This window comes from Symphalangus syndactylus, chromosome 20 (assembly GCF_028878055.3).
Source record: "Symphalangus syndactylus isolate Jambi chromosome 20, NHGRI_mSymSyn1-v2.1_pri, whole genome shotgun sequence".
Classification (NCBI taxonomy): Eukaryota; Metazoa; Chordata; class Mammalia; order Primates; family Hylobatidae; genus Symphalangus; species Symphalangus syndactylus.
The window spans coordinates 54,231,172-54,255,041 of record NC_072442.2 but is presented as its reverse complement, the minus strand read 5'-3'; the positions used below and the strand labels follow the sequence as shown (position 1 = coordinate 54,255,041).

At 39.8% G+C, this 23,870-nt stretch overlaps 1 protein-coding gene across 2 annotated transcripts in view; it reads left to right on the top strand.

Annotated features, from left to right (window-relative positions):
- Positions 1-23,870, top strand: part of COX10 (cytochrome c oxidase assembly factor heme A:farnesyltransferase COX10) — a 141,791-nt gene that overhangs the window by 100,436 nt on the left and 17,485 nt on the right. The window lies entirely within an intron of this gene.

Below are 23,870 nucleotides of genomic sequence, written 5' to 3'. Positions count from 1 at the left end.
TTGGCTAAATGCTCCCATTCCAAGTGGGAGAAATTGGCCAAAACAAAGGGGCTACAGGCCCCATGCATTTCCGAAAGCCAAAAGGGCCATCATTAAATCTTAAAGCTCCAAAATAATCTCCTTTGACTCCATGTCTTACATCCAGTGCACACTGATGCAACGTTGGGCTCGCAAGGCCTTGGGCAGTTCTGCTCCTGTGGCTCTACAGGGTACAGCCCTCATGGCTGCTTTCAGGGGCTGCCATTGAGTGCCTATAGCTTTTCCAGGCACATGGTGCAAGCTGTCAGTGGATCTACCATTCTGAGGTGGGGAGGATGGAGCTGTCTTCTCACAGCTCCACTAGGCAGTGCTCCAGTGGGGACTCTGTATGGGGGCTCCAAACCCACATTACCCTAGCAGAGGTTCTCCATGAGGGCTCAGCCCTTGCATGCAGCAGACTTCTGCCTAGACATCCAGGCATTTCCATACTCTGAAATCTAGGCAGAGGCCCCCAAAGCCCAACTCTTGTCTTCTGTGCAGCTGCAGGCCCAACACCATGTGGAAGCAACCAAGGCTTGGGGCTTGCACCTTCTGAAGCCATGGCTTGAGCTGTACCTTGGCTCTTTTTAGCCACAGCTGGAGCTGGAATGGCTGGGAAACAGGGTGCCCACCATGTCCTGAGGCTATACAGAACAGCAGGGCCCTGGGCTCAGCCCACAAAGCCATTTTTCGCTCCTATGCCTCTGGGCCTGTGATGGGAGGGGCTGCAGCAAAGATCTCTAGAATGCTCTGGAGAGATTTTTCCCATTCTCTTGGCAATTAACATTCTGCTCTTCATTACTTATGCAAATTTTCTGCAGGCAGCTTGAATTTCTCCCCAGAAAATGGGTTTTTCTTTTCTACCACATGGTAAGGCTGTAGACTTTCCAAACTTTTAAGTTCTGCCTCCCTTTTAAACGTAAGTTCCAACTTCAGACCATCTCTTTGTGAATGCATATGATGGTACACCTTCAGAAAAAGCCACGTCACCTCTTGAATGCTTTGCTGCTTAGAAATTTCTTCTGCCAGATATCCTAAATCATCTCTCTCAAGTTCAAAGTTCCACAGATCTCTAGGGCAGGGGCATAATGTCTCTTTGCTAAAGCATAGCAAGAGTGACCTTTACTCCAATTCCCAATAATTTCCTTGTCTCCATCTGAGACCACCTTAGCATTGTCCGTATCACTATCAGCATTTTGGTTAAAACCATTCAACAAGTCTCCAGGAAGTTCCAGACATTCCCACATCTTCTTGTCTTTCTGAGCCCTTCAAACTTTTCCAACCTCTGCCCATTACCCAGCTCTAAAGTTGCTTCCACATTTTCAGGTATCTTTGTAAGAGCACCCCACTCCTGGTACCAATTTTCTGTATTAGTCCATTTTCACACTGCTATAAAGAACTACCTGAGACTGGGTCGTTTATAAAGAAAAGATGTTTAATTGCCTCACAGTTCCACATGGCTGGGGGGGCCATGTGGACAAACCGACTTGTTTGAACATTTCTGGCAAATCGTTCTGGCTATAATGTTTATTGTAATGAGGGAGTTAGATTTAGAGCCTCCTTTTATTCTCTGGCAAAGAACACACCTTAGAGTTCATATGTTACATATTAGGGACTCACATTGAAGGGTGAATCCTTTGGTTTGGATGTGGTTTGTTTGTCCTCACCAAAATTTGTGTTGAAAGTTGATCCCTAATGTTTTGGTGTTGGGAGGTAGGGCATAATGGGAGTTGTTTGGGTTATGGGATTAGATTCTTCATGAATGGCTTGGTGCTGTTGTGGTGGTGAATTCATTCTTGCTCTCAGGAGACTGGATTAGTTCTCATGGGAATGGGTTAGTCTCTGAGAGAGTGGGTTGTCATAAAGCAGGACCCCCTCAGGTTTTCCCATTTATACATGTCTGCTTCCCTGTTGACCTTCTTTGCTATATTTTGATGCTGTATGAAAGCTCTCACTAGAAGCCAGAGCCATGCCCTTGAACTTCACAGCCTACAGAACAGTGAGCTAAGTAAACTTTTTCTATAAATTACCCAGTCTCAAGTATTGTTTTATAGCAACACAAAATGGACTGATATAGTGAGTAAACCCATTTTACAAGTTGAGTCTGCAAACTCAGTCATGCAATGAAGGTAAATGTCAGAGAAGTTTAACCTCTTAATATAAAGTTAGATTCAGTATTATCCAGTTTTAACTTGGTGACTGGAAAAAGCCAATTAGCAATTTTACAAATTTTTATGTAATAAATAACATGTCAGTCTTCAGGTATTCTTCATGTGATGATCATGGTCTAGTGAAAAATGTTACTTAACTGACTCTAAGCATGACAAGTCATTTAATTAATCTTTCCACATTACTGCTTCCTCATGTGTAAAGAAGAATCATAATTGCTAGCCTAGGCCAGGTGCATGGTTCACACCTATAATTTCAACAATTTGGGAGGCAAAGGTGGGCAGATCGCTTGAGGCCAGCAGTTTGAGACCAACCTGAGCAACATAGTGAGACCCTGTCTTTACAAAAAAAACAAAAAAATTAAAATTAGCCATGCATGGTGGCACACTCCTGTCATCCCAGCTACTTAGAGGCTGAGGCAGGAGGATTGCTTGAGCCCTGGATTTGGAGGTTACAGTGAGCTATAATTGCACCACTGCACTCCAGCCTGGGGAACAGAGTGAGATGCTGTCTCAGAGAAAAGAAAAATTCTAACCTGTTCATCTCATAACATTATTATGGATATAGTAATAAGATCACTAAAATCATGTAAATAAAAGTACATTGTTAGGGAAGAGGTTTAAAACTATACAGAAATACAAATTCTGTAATCTATTGTTTACAGAATTTGAGTGTCTTTTTAAAATTTGCTTTAAAATATAATACTTACCAGCTAATAACATAAAAAATTCAAGTTATTTTCAAAGGATGGGGAGAAGTAAGCAAAAACACATGCTGAATAAGCAAACTCAGAGTGAAAACTGTGTTTCCATTATGATTAAGTTGGTAGGCAAAAACTACTCAGTGGAAAGTAGAGTGGTGGTTTATTGAACCTTTCCCTCATACTATCGTCATCAGAACACTTTTGTGGAGTGTTGTCTATGTAGAAAAGGGTGCTAGTTCCTAAGGTTGCAGAGAGGTAAATAACATGGTCTTCATTCTCTTGGAATCACGTCGAGGAGATGGCAACACACGTGCATTAAAAGGACACTAAGTGTTGTCAAAGGCACATTTCACTCAACAAATGTGTTTTTTTAGTGCACATGCCAGCCAGGCATGGTGCTGGACCCTGGAGGTGCAGTGGTGACTAAGGCACACTTCTGTGTCTTGTGGGGTTCTGAGTCATGAAGCACCTCATATGTGTGTAATGTGCTAAATACTACAAGGACAGGCCCAGTGTGACGTGGGAGCACAAAGAGAAGTATCTACCTCAAACTGAGGAGACCAAGGATTGCTTCTCAGTGAATGCGTCTTGAAGCTGAGAACCAGAGGTTGAGTAAGAAATAAGCCATCTGCCTGTTCCCTGCTGAGCTCTTGTTTCTGTTCCTTCCTCCTCCGCCTACTCTAGTTTGGTGGTCCTTAATCTCCTCCTCATCTCAGTTCCCTGCATTTACTACACTCCACACTGTCTGTACCTCCAACCCAGATTACTTTTCTGAGCCTAGTTCCTCTGAAAATCTATTGGGCTGCCCCTGCAGGCAGCTCACATTTTGTATGTATTTACCCCAATTCACTTTCTTTCCCAAATCTTTTTCCTTAATACGTTAATTTATATTCCAAAGTCAGGCACCTATAAGCCATCCTAGACACTCTTTTTCTGTTATCTCCTTCATCTGATTACTCAACAAATTGTGTCTTTTCAACCCCCTGATGTACCCTGGAATCTGTGCCGTCTCACCTCAGTGCTTTAGCTTCAGCCCATCAGTTTTGCGTGGGTTATTACAGCACATCCTAGCTGACTTCTCTGCCTTCTTCCTAACCCTCGTTCCATCTGTCTTCCACTCAACTGGCAGATAGGTCTTACATAAGTGATCACTGTTTCACCAAACATATTTAAGACAAAACACATATATTTGCTGTGATGAAAAGTACTATAATAGACATGAGTACAGGTATCTTTTTGATTTATGTTGATTTCTTTCCTTTTGGGTAGATACTCAGTAGTGGGATTGCTGAATCAAATGGTAGTTCTATTTTTAGTTCTTTGGGAGATCGCCATACTATTTTCCATAGAGGCTATACTAATTTACATGCCCGTCAACAGTGTGTAAGAGTTCCCTTTTCTCTGCATCCTCATCAACATCTTCATTTTTTGTCTTTTTATAATAACAATGGCTCTTCTGACTGGGGTAAAATGATATCTTATCGTGGTTTTAATTTGCGTTCCTCTGATAATTAGTGATGTTGAGCATTTTTTCATATACCTTTTGGCTATTTGTATGTCTTTCTTTTTTCTTTTTCTTTTTTTTTTTTTTTTTTGAGACAGGTCTTGCTGTATTACCCAGGCTGGAGGGCAGTGGCAGGACTATGGCTCACTGCACCCTCAACCTCCAGAACTCGTGATCCTCCCACCTCAGCCTCCCAAGTAGCTGGAATTACAGGTGCCAGTCGCTGGGCCTAGGTAATTTTTTTTTACTTTTTGTGGCCAGTCTCGAACTCCTGGGTTCAAGCGTTTCTCCTGCCTCGGCCTCCTAAAGTGCTGGGATTACAAGTGTGAACCAACACACCCAGCTAATTTTGTTTTTAAATTTTTTGTAGACACAATGTCTCACTATGTTGCCCAGGCTGGTCTCAAACTCCTGGCCTCAAGTGATCTTTCTGTCTTGGCCTCCCAAAGTGCTGGGATTACAGGCATGAGCCACCATGTATGTCTTCTTTCAAAAAATGTCATGTCATTTGTCTACATTTCAATGGCATTATTTGTTTGTTTGTTTGTTTGTTTGTTTTTACTATTGAGTTGTTTGAATTCCTTGTACATTCTAGGTATTAATACTCTGTCACATGAACAGTTTTAGGCACCATTTTCAATACTATATTACAGAGGTGAACAAAACAGACAAAAATTCTTGCTGTCATGGAGCTTGCATGCTAGCCATTATACCTGGCAGGTAGCTAATGCTTAATAATGGATGGATGGACAGGTGGGCGGATGATAGAGAAGGAAATGACCTCCCAGGTGGGAGAAATACAGAAGTAAAGATACCAAAGAAGGAATACATGGCATCTACTGTCAAGGCGATGAGGAGGCCATTTGGACAGGAGTGAAGAATGAGTGAAGAGATAAAATGAACATCAAGATAGAGAGACAGCCTGTAGACCTTGACAGACAGATAGACTTTGGATACGTACAGAATGAAGCAAAGACCGTGTCAGGCAAGATGAACATGGTGAGCAAAGGTGCAAAGACGGGAGTGCAAAATATATGTGTAAGGATAAAAACAGGCAACCTGGCCAGCTGTAGAGGGAAGGATGTGTATAGGAGAATTGTGAGGAAGTAAAACTGGGAAGAGGTTAAGGAAAATGTACGGACCAGACCACACTGTGAGGGCTGTTCTGTAGAATTGGACCTTGGTCCATGTTGTTCTGGAGCTCCTAACTAGTATATAATAAGGCAGGAGAGAGAAAGAAAAGGCACACGCATCGGAAAGAAATGAAATTCTTTTCACAATGTGATTGTTTACATGGAAAATTCAAAGGACTCTACAGAAAAGCTACTAGCAGTAATTAAGTAAATCTAGCAAGGGTATAGAATACAAGGTCAGTATACCAAAATCAGCTGTGGAATTCCACTTCCAGCATGACAACATGGCTGCTCCCCAGTGAAACTGGGCTCGGCAGGGGACTCTTCGATAAAACACAAAAGCCACAAACCACGCAAGAAAAAGTAGATAAACTGTACTTCATCAAAATTAAAAACTTCTGCTCTTCAGAAGACACTTAAAATGAAAATATAAGCCACAGAGTAGGAGATAACATTTGTAAAATACAGACATGATAACTCATGTACAGAATATAGAATATAGAAAGAAGTCTTAAACTCATTAAGAGAACAACCTTAAAAATAGACAAAAGGGGCCGGGCACAGTGGCTCACGCCTGTAATCCTAGCCCTTTAGAAGGCCGAAGCAGGAGGATTGCTTGAGCCCAGGAGTTTGAGACAAGTCTGGGCAATATAGTGAGACCTCATCCTTACCAAATTTTTTTTAAAAATTAGACAGGTATGGTGGCATGTGCCTGTAGTCCCAACTACTTGGGAGGCTGAGGAGAGAGGATCACTTGAGCCCAGGAAGCAGACATTGCAGTCAGCTAAGATCATGCCACTGCACTCAAGTGTGGGTGACAGAGCAAGACCCTGTCAAAAAAAAAAAAAAAAAAAAAAAGGGCGTAAAACATTTAAATAGGCCCTACTCCAAAGGAGAAATACAGATGTTAAATAAGCAAAAGATTTTCAATGTCAGTAATCATTAGGGGAAATGCAAATTAAAAACACAATGAGAAACCACTACACACCTATTAGCATAATTAACATTTATTAAAAACAACAATACAGTGCTGACAAGGGTGTGGAATACCTGAAGCTCTCATATATTGCTAGTGTGAATTGCAGAATGGTACAATCAATTTAGAGAACAGTTTGGCAGATTTCAGTAAATTTAAACAAAATTTACCATACAATCCCACTCCTATGTACGTATGGACACATGTCCATACAAAGATCTGTACGTGAATATTAGCTTAAATATCACTAAAGACAACCTAAACATCCCTCAGCTGATGAATGGATAAACAAATTACGGCTGAAATACTACTCAGAAATAAAAAGGAACAAACCACTGATATGCACAGTGACACGGGTGTGTTTCAAAAGCACTATGTTAAGTGAAAGAAGACAGAGACAAAAGACAACATGCCATATGATTCCATTTATATGATATTTTGGAAAGCCAAACTAGGCACAGAAGATCAGTGGTTACCAGGAACTAGGGGGTGACAGGAGGGAATTGGCTACAGAGGGGCATAAGAAACTTTTTGAAAAGATAAATGTATATGTTCTATATCTTGATTGTGGCAGTGGTTACACTATGTTTACCTTTTTTTTTTTTTAACTCAGAACTAACTGTACACTTGAATGGGTAAATTTGTGTATTAAATATTAGAGTCTGTTTTAGACTAGATTTTCAGAGCACTTGTTTTTTCCTTGGGGAATAGAATGCTATAGGTTGTAGAACATAAAATTTTGGGGTCCGACTGCCTGGAATGAAAGCCTAGCTCCTCTGCCTGTTTCACCCTCCAACCCTGACCATATTACTTCTCTGAGGCTCTGTTTCCTCACCTATAAAATGAGGATCGTGCCTTCCACCTCATAGAGTTATGTGAGAAAACGACTGTTCTTACAAAGCCATCAGTAAATGATACTGCTCTCATCGTTGTTACTACTTTTTTCAGAATTGTGTCCTCAGCATCTCTGGATGTTATGACCAGCGTGACCTGATCCCTGCCTTCATTCCAGTCCGGTGGGGAAGGTAGAATATCAGCCAGTGAACAGACGAGCTCTAAAAGATCATTCTAGGTGGGCATCAATGGTGCCAAGGAAAGAGACAGAATGATAATACAGAACAATTGGGAGAGAGCACTCCAGAGCGGGAAGGCAGTGGGAGGGAGTGGATTGGAGTTGAGACCTGAAGGAGAGTGATGCAGAGATCTGGGGGAACGTATGGTGGCCAGAGTGGGCTTGTACCTGACACCATAAATAGAAAGGCCAGTGTGGTGAGAACATAATGAACAAGGGGCAGGGTGGCATAAGATGAAGTCAGAAGGGCTGGAACTCCGTGTGCAGTGGGAGAAGCCAGAAATGAGTTGTACAAATGGGGCTGGTGTGATCAGATGTAGGTTAGAAGAACCCCTCAGCTGCCTGGGTAAAATAGACCATAGAATCCCAGGAGAGAGACTTGGGGACAGCTCCCTGCATGACTTGATAATCAGGGTGGTCACAGCAGAAGTGAAGTTCTGCTGTTACTCAGCTCAAAATTCAGGCTGGCTACCATTGCCTACTCTTCTCTGAAATGTTCCCGTCTCTATTGCCTATGTGTATCTTCACCTTTGTTACAGTGCTATAGCTCTGTCTACCTGTAATTCATTATAAGGGAGAGGAGCAAAGGAGACATTAGAACATAATCCCAGAGAAGGTGCAGCTCCCCTGTTCAGTCAAATCGTCACAGCCACCACCAACAGAAATACATTTCTGTTTAGCCAGGCTGCCGACGCTTGTAGCGTGAAGAAGAATAAAGTAAACCCCGCAGGGAAACAGAACCCCATAGAATTCTCCACCTCTCCTCTACTGAGAGTCTTCTTAAAGGCAGAATGGTTTGAAAGCCCAGCCATCTAAATATAGACTTTTCTTTTGTTCTCTCTTTTAACTGAGTGATTCTAAAACTCTAGTGAACACAGTCATTATTTTCCAGAATTGTACATACATAACCTTCCATGTACTTTATAGATGAGTTCAGGGGATTTTAAAGGATAATTTTGAATATAATATAGTTTCACCTTAGGGCTGACCTAAATAAACTGAATAAACTGCAGCTCCACTGTTTCAGGAAATTGAAAATGCATCTGGTCCTATTACAGCTTTGAGTGCCAGTCTTGGTGCTGCTTGCCTGTTTTTTACTGAGCTCCCTTTTGTCTATGTTGTTTCAAATGATGGAGAAAGTGACCTTGAATATATGTAATAAACAAGGAATAGTAAAATAATTGAATGTTTTTGAAATAGTTACAGTAAAAACCCTTTACATTGTAAGCAACATAGAAATTTTCTATATTTTTTTTTTGCAAATCAAAGGGGAAAACTTGTTTATAGCTAAAATACCATTTAATGAGAACAAAATCAACGCAATGACATTATCATTTGTTTCATTTTCCCAAGGAGAATACAGAGGACAGTACTTAAGTTTTAGTTATGTTGATTGCTTGTGTAAAATGCTAATTCCTGCCAGCAGTCACCAGGCGTCTCTCACACTGCTGGGAGAGAAATGTCTCATCTTCTTCATCTGGTTGCCTCCGTCACTGTTCTAGGGGCTTCTGGCACTGGTGCAAGGCAGAGCTGTGCTTCCTTGAGAGTGTGCCAAGCATTTACTTTGGTTGTTTAGTTCTAGTCTGGGAGCAGACACAAAAGGAAAAAAAAGAAAATACCAACTCCATATGTCTGAGGTATCACTTATAGTTTAAAAAAAATGATTGTCTCATCATGTTTGGGAAAATACTGGTCTTCCTGTTTTCCTCCTATTTAAATTCATCCTAAAACTTCCAGGGACACAAGAAATTATTAGCTATTTTGACCATCCGTTCCAGAAAAGACTGTGGCCTTACAATAATTGCAAGTAGTTAATAGAAACATCCTTTTGCAGCTTCTATTTACGAAATGTAGTTCCTGTGGAAACACTTGACCCCGTGGCTTTCTGCTTTTTATGTCAGCTCTGGGGCCTTTATGATAGAATTATTTATCAGAGTCTTTAATGGCTCGGGGCCACTTGATGAACTTGAGTACGCTGTACATCACATCACTTAGGAAGCATCCCAGATGCTCATGGATAAATCGAGAGTCCTGGTGCATTTGGCTAAAGAGCTCCTGCATGTGAGGAAGTCTGGAGAAAAGTGCTCCAGAGGGGTCACAGTGGAGCTGTCTTAACCTCTGCTATCAGCTTCTCACCACAGAGTTTATCCCTATTAACTTGGAGCCAAACCACTGCATCTGTTCTCCTTAGGCTGTGTCAGTGCAGCCACCTCACAGCCTCAGGGACCCATGGCTGGATACTCACACTGGTAAGTGGGACTTGGCAGAGGCCAAATCAAGTAGTTTGTTTCTGACACCTCTGAGCCCATTTCTTTGCCAGTTTTATATCGTCACTGGTAACTCCCTTCCCTTTACCTCTTACATATCACACAGGCAGCTGGTGTCCTTGAACACCTTCCCCTTAACGAAGCTGCATATCTGCTTGCAACACTGGTCCTAATAGGATAAAAGGATTTAGTAGTTTTAGGGTGGCCAAGAGGAGGGGACAGCAGAAGAGACAAGTGGTTAAAAGTGAATGTTCCCAATATTTCTTCTAAAATATACCTCAGTTCTTCTCAGGAGGACAAAACCAAGTGTTTTGCCCCAGCAGATTATAGCTGCCAGAGTCTAACACCTATCTTGGAATGTTTCCGGGGGTCCCTGGGACCCCTTTTCTATCTTATGGTCTTCCATGCTGTAAGACCTGGAGACCAACTGGCCTGAATGGAGGTTGTGGGGCCTCAGGGCTCTCCCAGCACATTTGCCAGCCCTGTTGCCTCATTGGTTCCTTCTCTTCTGACTTCATATTTGACAGGTTGTCCTTCTGTCTTAGACAAAAATCTATTAAATTCGCTCCTCTATCCAGTTACTCTTCTGTTTCTCCTCTTTGCAGCCGACTTCTGGAAAGAGTGGCCTGCTCACCACTTCACTAGTTGCAGCTCAGCTTCCAGCCTCACCATTCATCTCTGCTTTTCTCTGTACTTTCACTGCATTTTTTCTCTGCATGTGGGCCCTTCCAATCACTCTTCACTTAAATGGACTCATATCAAAATGGCAACCTCAGCCTTAACCCCTAGGTCCTCCAGCTGAGTTCCCTGTCCCAATTCCAAATCTTTAAGAGAGAAAATTTGATTGCCGCAGCTTGGGCCTGATAGTTCCTCCCTGGTCCATTTCCCTGGGGCAAAGGAAAGGGTTATGAGGACAATTAAGCATTAGGGATGGGCATGGGAGGACAGAAGTACCTAAGGCAAAGGGTAGGATCCAGGGCAGCTTCCACAGGACTTTACGTGGCACTTGGCCAGATGTGTATCTAAAGCTGTGATTCTGCTTTGTAACTTTCTAGCTATAATCCACCTCCCCAACTTTCAGCAAACACATTATGTCAAATTCTTTCTGTGTGTTATAATTAAAGCCAAAGAGATTCTTAATATTTACCAAGTCTTAATTTTGCTTCAGAGATGTGTTTCCTAGTTCCTTTAAAATTGGAGTTTCTGTTCGTGTTCTCCTTGTTTTCAGAGAAAGAGAGATATAGACACCTTTAATCTACCATCTTTTATCAAACCTGAGGTCCTTCAGACTTATATTTTTAAGGTATCTTATACATTTTTTTAGTGATATCCTTTTTGGTGGTCTATCCTAATTTAATCTTTCTTAAGGATGTCAAGGCCTACTGTTTCTTTTAAATATTTTAGAATCAATTTTTTTTTCAATTCATCAAGAGTGTATTGATCACCTGTAATGTACAAGCACTGTCAGTTTTGTTTTTATAATGCTCAAAGCTTTATAATCTGGGTGAAAAACCTAACCACATGTATAAAATGCTTAACAGACAGCATAAGGCAGCCCAGAAATATGTGTTGAATGAAATGAATAGATCGGTACAAACAAGAATTTCTCTGGAAAGTCAGACAAAGAAGAAGGACAGAGTGGACAGTGAAAGCTTCCTGCAGGCGGGGCCAGGACTGGGCCTTTCTTCTTATTTCAGAGACATCTGTATTTTGATTATGTCTCTTTTGAATTATCTATTTTCCAGCTTGGTGACGCTGACAGGGAAATAATACATGTCAGCATTAGTTTTTCCAACTTAATGGATCAGATGAGAGTGATCCATAACATGTAAGCTTTAGGTGTGGGCTGTAAGCAGGAGAGATTGCACGATAAGAGCAGAGCAAAAGGTTATTTTGAGAGGATAAATTAAAACACTTGGAATCGGGGTCAGTCAATACCTGGTTTTGAAATGAATGATGAAGATGGAGTTTTAGAAATGAAATGAATGGATTGTTTAGTTGGCATTATTAACTTAAAGAACAGGGTTTAGCTTAAGTATTATAGGGCTTTACAGGAGACATTTTTCAAATTTACTGAGGGTTTTACCAGTAAGCACTTAAGCAAATGTAAACATTTTGTGGGCTGCAGGGGAGCTGTGGATATTATTCATCACCCAGGCACACTAGTCTAGTAGACGGGTACCCAGCCAGGCTAAAGCTCTGCAGAGTTTCTAAGGATTGTTATGATTAGTCTCTTGGTGTGTATATATTGCTAATGTAATAAGAACATAAACATTTTATAAGTATAGAAATTTCTTTTTTTTTAGTGTTAACCAGTGAAGTGGCAGGAAGAACAAATTTGGCCTCAAGTTAATAATAGTGGTGTTAATGTAGAGAACTTGTTCTTAAAATAAAACTGTTCTCTATTAACCGTGGTATGAAGAGTTCACAAAAACTTTTTGTACATATTGTCATGCTTAGTCATTACAGTGGTTGAACAAGAGGAACGCTGCTGGGATTTTCTGAAAGTTACACTCCTTTCTCTCATCATGAGAAAAAAGAAAGCATTTGTGACTATTTTCAAGCGTTGTGAGCTGTGACAGTATTCCTAGGGATGAAGGATTCTTCTGTTCTCATCTCCCTTTTTATAATCAGAAAATGCCCAGATATTCTAATAAATATGAATATGAAGAGTTAACTGTCCTAGTAACTTAGTCTATCACTTGTAGCCAATTAAAACATATGTTTTAGGAGCAAATATCTTTTACTAATAATCTAGGGTCATTTTGCCTAATGTCCCTTCACTTTGATTCCTCTCTTTTCACATAAGACGATGTGAAAAGATGGGACACAATTAAATGCTGTTTTCATTGGTTGGTGTTAGATGAGTGGAAGTCTTACCATAGCGTTCTCTCTTTTGCATGGTTTGTAAAGGTTCAATTGGGCACCATTCTTAAGTTCAGAGAATATAAAGATGAATAGTGCAAAGTCACTGCACTAAAAAAACACAGCATAATGGGATGGGCAGCCATGGCAGCAGCCCATGTTAGCATGAGGACTAAGAAGTGCTGTGAGAGCTTGGGGACAGACATGGACACCAACCATGTGGAGGGGCTCAGGAAGGTGAGAACAGAGAGAAAATGTCCTTAGAGGAGTTTTTTGATGTCTGAGCTTTGTCTTAGAGGATGAGTAAGAGATGGCCATACAGAAGATGGAGAGAAGTGTTTCAGGGGCAAGGGGGTCAATTCCAGGGCAAAGGAGCTAGATGCACAGTTAGACACCTTCACAGAACAGATCAGAGATGGCAAAATAATGGCCAATAGACCAAATCCCGAAGAGGCATTTTTTGTTTGGACTGCTGTGCCAGGCTGGTCCTTGTAGATGTCTGTGTTTGTAAACATGGTCCCTGGCCAAAGGTCCTGGTCCCAAGGGGCAAGTAAGGAGATGGAGTCAGAGGTCAGCACCTATACCTCCGGGTAGCTGCACGTGTATGCCGCTGCCAGTCTCCAAAGCAGCAGAGATGGATAGTTTTATTTCCCAGCTTCATTCTTTATAAATTGTGTTTTATTAAAGCTTTTCAAAGACTCTTTAAAATTCATTGACCCTATTTTGTGCAGGTGAACAAAGCTATTTTTTTTAATAGAGTCCTATAAATTAAAAATAAGGAGGCATATCAGAGAATTCAACTATCTGGCTCAATCAGGAGAAGGGAAAAGTGTGTGTCTCTCACATGGCAGGCATTGGGTGTTAAGGGATCCAGGAGTAATGGAGGGATTCAGTAGGTGGTCCCTGCCCTCAAGGAATTGGAAAAACAGACTAAGAGATCGGACTACAATGCTGGAAACTCTGATTTTCATAGCTGGGACAGTAGGAATCACTTCTCCTTAAAAATTCCAAAGTCTTTATACAAATTACCCTTAATTTAAGATGAATTGGTGTAGCGTAATTCAGGGGTCACCACCTACTCCCCTCTGAATTAGAAGGCTGAATCTCAGTGGTCAGCAATGGGGGAGATTTATTTTGGTATTTTTTTTCTTTTTTTTTTTTGGCAATCTTTCTTCTCTTCCTTCTAGATTAACAGGATTCTTTCAGTCAGCTTTCAAAACTCAGTCAGCGTAGATCTGGTTTGTTTTCTTCCTTGAAAAAAATTATTAATATAATACCACAATCTCTGTGCCGAACTTCATGTTGCATGCCTATAATCACAACTACTCAGGAGGCTGAGGTGGGAGAATCACTTGACGCCAAGAGTTTGAGCATTTTTTAGAGACGGAACCCCATTTCTTAAAATAAATAAATAAATAAATAAAAAGGGGTCTGTGTGTGTGAAACCACAATCTCCATGTTCTGAATGTAATTATGCCAAATATATTTTCTTCTTATATTGTTCGCATTTCTTTTAAACATGTTTTAAAATTTAACTTTCTTTTAAAATAGGTTTTGTTTTCTCATTTTCCTCACGGTTTCCTTAAGTTCTGAATTTACATCAGTCGTCTGCCACTCTACAATATCTATAACTTGAGACATGTTCAGAAATAGAAAACTCCTAAATAAGATTCTGGGGAGACGTTTTCAAAACAGTTTCTGTAGAGGCTTTCTCCAGAAACTCATTTCCAAGCTCCAATGTGGGATTTATGCAGGAAATTAAAGTTAAATTGTCTTGGTTTGATTAAGGTTTTGCATTTTCTTTTGTTTTTGAAGGAAGGATATTTTATTTTGTAATTTCAAAGTCATTTATTGTGGAAGAATGACCAAGAAGTATGAAATTAATTTTTGTCTAAACTAATTACCTGCAGAGCTGCTCAAAATGTAAAGCTTTCTTGACTTAACATTTCATAGGCTTCTCTGAGACATTACTTAACAGAAAGGCCACATTTTTCCAGGAAGTTATTTAAAAGTCAGGTAATTTAAATTACATTTATTAAGTGCAATAAATAGGCACCAAATTAAAGCTTGTTTCTCTCTTATTTGTTCTTAATTTCTGTAGAAAATTATACTTTCATAGAGCTATGTAAGGGCTGATGTTTAGTAAACAAAATAATGTTATATTTAAAAAGGAGAAAAAAATAATTCATAGAAATGTGTGGACCAATTTTTCCCCACTCTCAATGCATCAGTTTCTTTTCTACAGTAGCCTTGGGCAGGAAAGGCAGAGGTAGAAAAATCTCAAGCAGTGATGCTCTGTAGAAAGACATCTTAATTTAAAATATAATTCGGTTTTGTATATGAGTTTTGAAATAAATCATCATTCAACCCTCAGCATGAACCATGAACCTATTTGCATGCATGAGTGAATGAATATAAAACAATTTTTTTGTTCAAGAAAATTACTGTCTTTTTCTGCCCACCCCCTATCAAATAGTGCTATTTTTCTTATTCATACATTTATTCTGTTGTTGAAAATTAGAACTTTTTTTGCAATATTATCACACCCTGTTCAACTCTATTTCAGATTGTTCCTATTTAAATTCAATCCAGCAAGAATCACTCACAGAGATATTAATTCCTCTGTTCTTAATAAAAGGCCATTACAGCTACTATTGCAGCGGTGCAAGAGCACCAACGTTTAAAAAACATGTTTTGTGTGTGATCAATCTAGCTTTTCAATATACTACTTTTTGTAATTTGGTATAATAAAGTTAAATTCTAAGTAAAATTAAAATTGAAGATAAAAATAGTGGTATATTCATAAGTCTTTATAAGTCTGACAAAATAAATCAGGGGAAACAATTTATGGCAAGTTTATCAGCCCCTCCCTCCAGCTCCATTTAAATAGGTCCTTCCTATTTAAATTATTCTGTCTTATTTCATCTGTTCTTTCTTGTAGCCGATTTTACAATTGGAGAGTTCATGGTACTTACATGTGTTTGTTTGAGGTCTGTCTTCCTTTCTAGACTAAACTCTTCCTGTTTTGTTCGCTGCTGTACAGCTACACTTAGCATAGTGGCTATCTAGGCAATGAGAAATTTTAATGAATGAATGAATGAATGAACAAGTCAACACTATGTGCTCATTTAACAAGCACTTTTTAAGTGCTTTATTTACATCATTGTATTTAATTCTTAAGACAACTCTATAAAATACCTTCCATCTTACAGATGAAGAATCTAAGGCCAACAGATTAAATAATTTGCTCAAGATCACACGGCTAACAAGTAGAAATCCGCCTTCCCTGTTATCTTTTTATTGAGCCTTTTTACCTAAGCAAGTTTGACTTGAAAGTTTCAGTCTTGCCATTGAAAGAGCCCTAATACACCCTTTCAGTTGAGGAAACCAAGGACCAGAGAGGTTAAATAAGTTACCCACTTTTAAATAACTAGTTAACTTCAGTCAGAACTAGAATGCAGACCACCTGATCCTACTCAGCATGCTTAGTTACGCTACCATGAGGAAACCAGAATATAGCACTAATAAAAAAAAGTATTAAAGTATTTAAAAACATATTTCTTATGAAAAATCCCAGCAGATGGAATAGTAGAGTGAGTACAGTGGACCCTCAACATACTCATGGCCCAGAATCAACAACTATCAAGACTTTTACCACACTTGCTTCATCTTGCCCTTTAAGTACTTTTAATGATCAAAACACTTGTAGCTGTATGATTAAATTAAAACAAAGTAGATAATGCAGGCAAGTCAGAAGTCTAAGAATATATCCAAAGTTCCTCTGCTAATTGATAACAGAGCTAGTTCACAGGCCTCTGTTCTTCCACTAGAACATGCCAAGAGATATATAATGAAAGACAACTGAAAGTGGGTGACCTAACCAGGCCGGCCACAGTCAGCACTGGAGTGGAGCGGCTTATGTTGGCTCAGCATATGTAGCTTGGCCAGATGGGGACCAGCATCACATTGGTAATGGTATAGCAGTTATCAAATCTCAGAGAGCTTCCAGACCGTGTGGATTCCTAACAAGTTCCCAGGTGATGCTGATGGTCCAGGAGTCACACTTAGAATCATGGTGTAGAGGATCTACCCAGAAATTCCAATGAGGCCCTCTTTCCTAAGGTAACTGAGCCCAGAGACGCCCAAGGAGGCCAGCTTAGCCTTTTTTCTCCTTATCTTGCTTCTAGAAACCAGATGTCAGAGTAACACTTGAACTGGAAGCAAACTGCTATGGAATTTAAATGATAAAAAGGAGTAAAAGGACTAATAAAAAAGAAACCTATTTCACAAAAAATTTAAATATTGAATAAATTATGAAAGGAGAAAACTCAGGTGTGTATGTGTGTGTGCCTGTGTGCGTCTCCAGGCTTGGGATGCTGTCAAAAATCCATCTAGGAATGGGAAGAGCCGACGGTTTTTGTTTGTTTTTTTAATCAAAGGCTGAATGGTATGATTAGGAGAAAGAGTATATAAATTGACCTAAAATAACAAGAAATCGGTCTTTGACATAATAGTGTTTGAGATCTCTGACATTTAGCTCTGACTACATTTTATAAGCACTAAGGCAGAAAATCATAGTTGTGTTTAACTGAGATGAAAAATGAACACATCTAAAAGATAGATCTCTTGATTAAAACAGCTAAACTTCAACAACCTGAATATAACCATGATGTTTGAAGATTTCATGGTAAATCAGACTTAATAACCCACATATTATTTGATATATTCTCTCTTTATTTCAAAACCATTATTATTGCTTGTCCTCTTTCTACTTAACAGTTCCAAAGAGAGTCCTTTACTTTTTTTTTACTGATGTCTCATTGTATGCAAATATTCTAAAGAAAATCCTGTAGTTACCCCTTTATTTAACTTTTTTCCTCTGCCTTATTTCAAACAAGAGTTCAAGTAACTTGCAAAGATCTGTAAAATGTGACAAAATAGTCCAGAAAAAGAAGACTAAGGAGAGACAAAGTGGAGCCAAGAATAATAGAACTAAAAGTGCAAACCATGATCACCCTCGTGTCATCAGACCAAAGAGCCGTTCAGTGGGAGAGGAGGGCCCGCTCTCTGCTGGTCTAATGTGCTCCACCAATGCATTTTAGGAAATCTGGAAGATAGATTAACGATACAAGCCAGCTGAAGGCTGTTTCTCTCACTGAAGCATTTGATAAAAATTATGTGGTGGTGTGCCCACGATTCTTCTTCCTTTAAAATGCCTAACTTGAGCCTCTCTTGTGAGGTGAATTAAACAAATGCTTGTCTCTCTTTGCTGACTTCCACATGGCAGGCAGAGTAGTCCTTCTAAAAAGCAGATCTGATCATTTTCTTCCACTTTTTAAAATCTAGAAGACTTACTGAGTCTGCATTTGCCCAGAGATCTCTGTATGTGGCCTACCTAATTTCTGTGCTCTCTTGACACCTCCCACCCTCATTCTACTCTCCAGATATGTGGAACATAAACTTGCCATTCTTCTCCTCTTTGGCCTTCTCACACGCTGTTCCCGCTGCCTGCACCTCTCCTCTCCACCCTTTCCGCCCATCTCCACCCATCCATCAGGTCTCAGTTTAAACATCACTTCTTCCTAGAAACACGCCCTGTCCAGCAACCAGCATAAACTAGGTTAGGTGCCCCTGACTGCCGTGTTCCCTGCTGTGCCACACGTGCTTGCCTTTGCCCACTGAACTGACTACCACTACAGCATCAGTGCCCCCAGGACAAGGACCACACCTGTCTTGCTTACCATATTATATACAGTTGTTTTGATTTCAGGGAATGCAGTATTAGGCTATTTGCCTAATGGAGTAAACTGAAGGTGTTTTAAGCCCACAGGAAGCTACTCCCAGGTGATGGCATCCTAACTCAAGACTCCAGCCACCCCAGGCCCTCAGCAGACCCAGGAAAGAGGAGGCTTGCTGCAAGTTGTATTACACCAGTGTGCCCCACATACAGTTGGGAGACTCTGGGTTAAACTGATGAGCCAACAAATGAGCCTGAGGCTATTAAATATATTTTTTACATCATCATCATTAATATTTATAACACATAGTGGCTTATTCTTTGGATACACCACAATTAATTCAACCAATATACTTTTTTTCAGACATTCAGTCTTTTTCCATTTTTAAAAATCAAAAAGGATGTTGGGATAAATATCTTATGGGTAGACTTTTGTTCACAGCTCTGGTTAGGAGAAGTTCCTAACCTATAGGTCCTGTGTCCAAGTTTCCAAGTTATTTTACTTGCTTTGAGTCTCAGTTTCTCATTGTTAAAATGAGGTAATGCTATCTCAGTAAACTTGTCTTATTTGTTAATTTTAAGGTTTTTTTTTTTTTTTTAAGAAACTCAATACTGTTTCTATCCTATTGGCAAATTTTATTTTTTGTTTTGCTTGGTTTTTAATGCCACACCCAGTGTTGATACAGTTTCTAGAAAGTGGTGCTCTCATAGTGCTGGTGGGATTGTAAACTTGTGCAAACTCTCTGGAGTACAGCCTGACAGTACATGTCAAAATCCCTACAACATGTGCATAGCATCTGACTTAGCAGTTTCACATCTAGGAATTTATCTTCGGAACTTCTCCTAACCAGAGCTGTGAACAAAAGTCTACCCATAAGATATTTATCCCAACATCCTTTTTGATTTTTAAAAATGGAAAAAGACTGAATGTCTGAAAAAAAGTATATTGGTTGAATTAATTATGGTGTATCCAAAGAATAAGCCACTGTATGTTATAAATATTAATGATGATGATGTAAAAAAATATATTTAGTAGCCTGGGGAAATTATTAAGATATATTGAAATAAATCAGGGAATAAAACCACAATTTAGCATATTCTCAATTTTTTTAAGTAGTTATATCATTGGAAAAAGGCTGGGAAGATATCAACTAGTATGTTTCTCTGAATAACTCATTAAGAATTTCTTCTTTGTGATTTTCTAGAGTCGCCAATTTTCTGAATTGGATGTATATTACTTTTGTTATAAATGTTTTAGGAAAAATGAAACATAACAGGAAAATAAATTTCACACAGTTTGCAATTGGAGTACCTTTGCCCATAACACAAGAAAGCTCTGAAGTCCACCGATTCAGGGCTCCTCGTGCCAGAAGGGGAAGGATTCCTTCAGGTGCCTGGATGCTGAGAGTGATCATGGCATCCTGGGTAAATAGCTTCATTTTCATTTGCATTGCTTGTCAACCTACCCAGTTTTCATTCATGCCCTTGTGCACATTGATTTAAACACCAAAATTGAGCCACATCATTTTCTGTGACTTCAACAAAGGTCAGAAACTAAACTTCCACATAAAATGGCCTATCTCAATAAATTAAATTCATGTGTGCTTTTCCAAAAGGGCTTTTCAGAACACTAATACCTTTGAATCCAACCGGCCTCCACAGAACTTGGAGAAGGAGTAAACAACCTTCTTTTTTTTTTTTTTTTTTTTTAACACAAGGGCCAATTCGGGAAAAATAAAATGTTTATCAGCCACATTTTTCTCCCTCCCAAAATAAAGCTAGTTTTTTAGAGTCTCATAGAAAAAAAAAAAAAAAATCTGTTCTTATAAGCTATAAATTACCTTATTGGAAGAAGAAAAACATTATAATATGTGTACTGCTTTTTAGCCATCTAAAGTTTCCTTTCTGGGTATATAGGAGATGTAACAACACAGAGGTATCTTTGTAATCTTTCATCTGGAAAATCATATTGTGTGCCATGTTGAGAAGATAGATGGTTCCAGGTCATATGATGTATGAGGGAACTTCAAAAAGATTATGGAAAAAATATAATTAAAAGATAAAAATTAAAAAAAAAAAGCCTATTTCTCAACCTAATCTCCAACAAGGTCAAGACACTTTCGTAAGCAATGATACCAGCCATTTAGTATATCTGTAAAGAACTCACAGAGTCCTGGGAATTTAACCATGTCAAAGCATTCTTTTTTACATTATTAACTGAAGAGAAATGGATTCCCTTTAAAGACTTTTTAAGATTAGGAAACAAAAAGAAGGCAGAAGGAGCCAAATCAGGACTGTGAAGTGGATGCCTAATGATTTCCCATCCAAATGCTCACAAGGTTGCCCGTGTTTGATGAGAGGAATGAGCAGGAGCATTGTTGTGGTGGAGAAGAACTCTCTGGGGAAGCTTTCCCAGTCATTTTTCTACTAAAGCTTTGCTAATTTTTTCAAAACACTCTCATAATAAGTAGATGTTATTGTTCTTTAGCCCTCTGGAAAGGAATCAAGCAAAATGCCTTCAGCATCCCAAAAAACTATGGCCATGAACTTTGCTCTTGATCTGTCTGCTTTTTCTTTGACTGGACCACTCCCACCTCTTGGTAGCCACTGCTTTGATTGTCTTTGTGTTCAGGATTGTAGTGGTAAAGCCATGTTTCACCTCCTGTTATATATTCATTTTCTTCTTTTTTTTTTTTTTTTTTTTTTTTTTTTTTTTTTTTTTTAAGAAATGCTTCAGGATCTTGATCCCATTTGTTTAAAATTTCCATTGAAAGCCCTGCTCTTGTCTGCAGCCAATCTGGGTACAATGGTTTTGGCACCCACTGAGTGGAAAGTTAGCTCAACTTTAATTTTTCAGTCAGAATTGTGTGAGCTAAACCAATTGAGATGTCTATGGTATTGGTGGTTGTTTCTACTGTTAACCGTTGGTCCACTTAAATTAGGGCATGAAAAAGATTCATTTTTTCTCACAAATTGTTGTGGATGGTTTGCAGCTGTGGACTTTAATCTTCAACATCATCTGTTCTTAAACTAAGTTATCCATTTGTAAACTGCTGATTTGGGGGGGCATCGTCCCCATAAACTTCTTGTAAAGCATCAATGATTTCACTATTCTTCCATCCAAGTGTTAGCATAAATTTGATATTTGTTCTTGCTTCTGTTTTAGCAGAATTCATGTTGCTTTGATAAGGGCTCTTTTCAAACTGATGTCTTATCCTCCTTAGTGCCTCAATCTAGATGCTGTTCAGACATGTTATAACAAGTTAGTATGAGTTTATTTTGTTGCAAAAAATTTTTGAAATCCATTCATAGTCTTTTCATAATATGCGTTTTCCATGAACTTTTTGAAGTCCCCTTGTATATCTCCACCTTAGAGAGATGTGTTTCAGCAGTTGGTGAGGGATACAGTTGAGGAACAAATAGGAAACTGAGGGATGGAAGAGATAGAGACAAGGAATGTGTGTGGTCCACTCCATCAGGATGCTTGGCTTTGAAGAGTGTTGAAGCAAGAGGGGTATTACCTTGGGGGAAATATGAAGAAAGTAATTTATTTGATGCAGGAGGTTAATAGACAGTAGAGATAGAAAATAAAAGACAGATTAGGGAGGAGATTAAATAAAAACAAAAGTAGAGGGTTTATCTTTAAAAGGAATGAAGACAGCCTCTTCTGAAATGGGAGAAAGGAAGTAAATCTGAGGGCATTTGTCACTGTTGTATAAGAGGGAAAGGCATCTGTTAAGGCATCTTGGGAGCTAGAGTGAACCTGGACCCTTGAGAAGGCAGGAGAAGAGTTAAAATAGTCACTATAAGGAACGAAAATGGAAATCAGCCCTGGCTAAGCACCCACACTGTTAAACCATCCCCTTGAAATGGGGCCAGTTAGTATGAGTGTAGGGCTTTCCCAGCAGGGGCAGAGACAGTAGGTTATTGAGCAGATCCAGGGTGGGAATGTTGGATGGACAAGGCAGAATGGATTATTGAGGGTACCTGAGTGAGTGTTGTGGAAGTAACTGACCACAGGGTTCAGAAGAGATGGCCCAGGAACAGGTGGGTGGAAATGCCACCTTAGGGCAGAACATGCAGTCAAAAGTCTCTCAGCTGTAATTTATGGTTCTTCTGTCACAAGCACCTTGACAGCAACATATCCCTTATATTTTCTCATTTTCCATCAAAATTCCCATTCTGTTGGGTCACTCTTTGGGCACAGTGGCTGCAGGCATGGAAGGAAAGAGTCAGTGCTGGCCCCCATAGCAGAGTGGTAGAGTGGTGGCCAGAATTCTCCATCAAGTCACTTCTAGCTTTCATATTCTGTTGCCCTGGCTTCATTCAGTACTGTAGTTCCAGCTGCTGGGCTCTCTTCTGGCCCCCTCCTGGCTGAATTCTTTTTTTTTTTTTTTGAGACGGAGTCTCGCTCTGTCACCCAGGCTGGAGTGCAGTGGCGCGATCTCAGCTCACTGCAAGCTCTGCCTCCCGGGTTCACGCCATTCTCCTGCCTCAGCCTCCTGAGTAGCTGGGACTACAGGCGCCCACCACCAGCCCAGCTAATTTTTTGTATTTTTTTAGTAGAGACGGGGTTTCACTGTGTTAGCCAGGATGGTCTCGATCTCCTGACCTCGTGATCCGCCCGCCTCGGCCTCCCAAAGTGCTGGGATTACAGGCGTGAGCCACCGCGCCCGGCCCTCCTGGCTGAATTCTAACTCGTCATAATTCTACAAGTTAGTCTTTTTCCTAGAGGGGCCCTCTCATAGGTACAGGCCTTCTCTCCTGCCATGGGAACACTGCAACCATGTGCATAGAAGGGTATCATCTCACATGTATGCACATAGGGTAAAGTCTGCCTCTCTAGGGAGTTGTCTGTTTTTAAAACCAGAGCACCCTAGAAGCTGCACACTGGTGACTCTTGCTTGCCAAGAAACGTGTTGTGGAATCTGTAATCCAGCAGGGTCACTGAACGCTACACAAACATACCTTACTCAGAAGTGGAATTATGGCTTCTGCTAGGAGAAGGCGGCCTTAAGTAACCTCATTAGGTTTCTCAAGAAAGAATAAACATGCATATAAGCAGGAACTAGTAGATCCAATTTATCTAGACTCTCTAAAAGCCTTTCACAAGATTCCATACAAAGTCTACTTTTAGAAGTTGGCTCTTTTGAGAAACAGACCTACAATAATCATTATCATTGTAGAGTTTTAGATGATGGGTTTCATTTACATAAATAACATTGTGCGACCTCCCCTTGAAAATCCCATGTCCATAAGTCACGTTACAGCACTGGTACTACACAACGGCCGCCTGGCGTTTACCGTTGTCAGGAACCGGTAGCATGCTGAGCCTGTAATTCATTACAGACATTGTAATGATGGCAGTCAGAGGCACATCATTGCTACTCATGATCACTAATTAAGCGATGTTTTCATAAAGTATA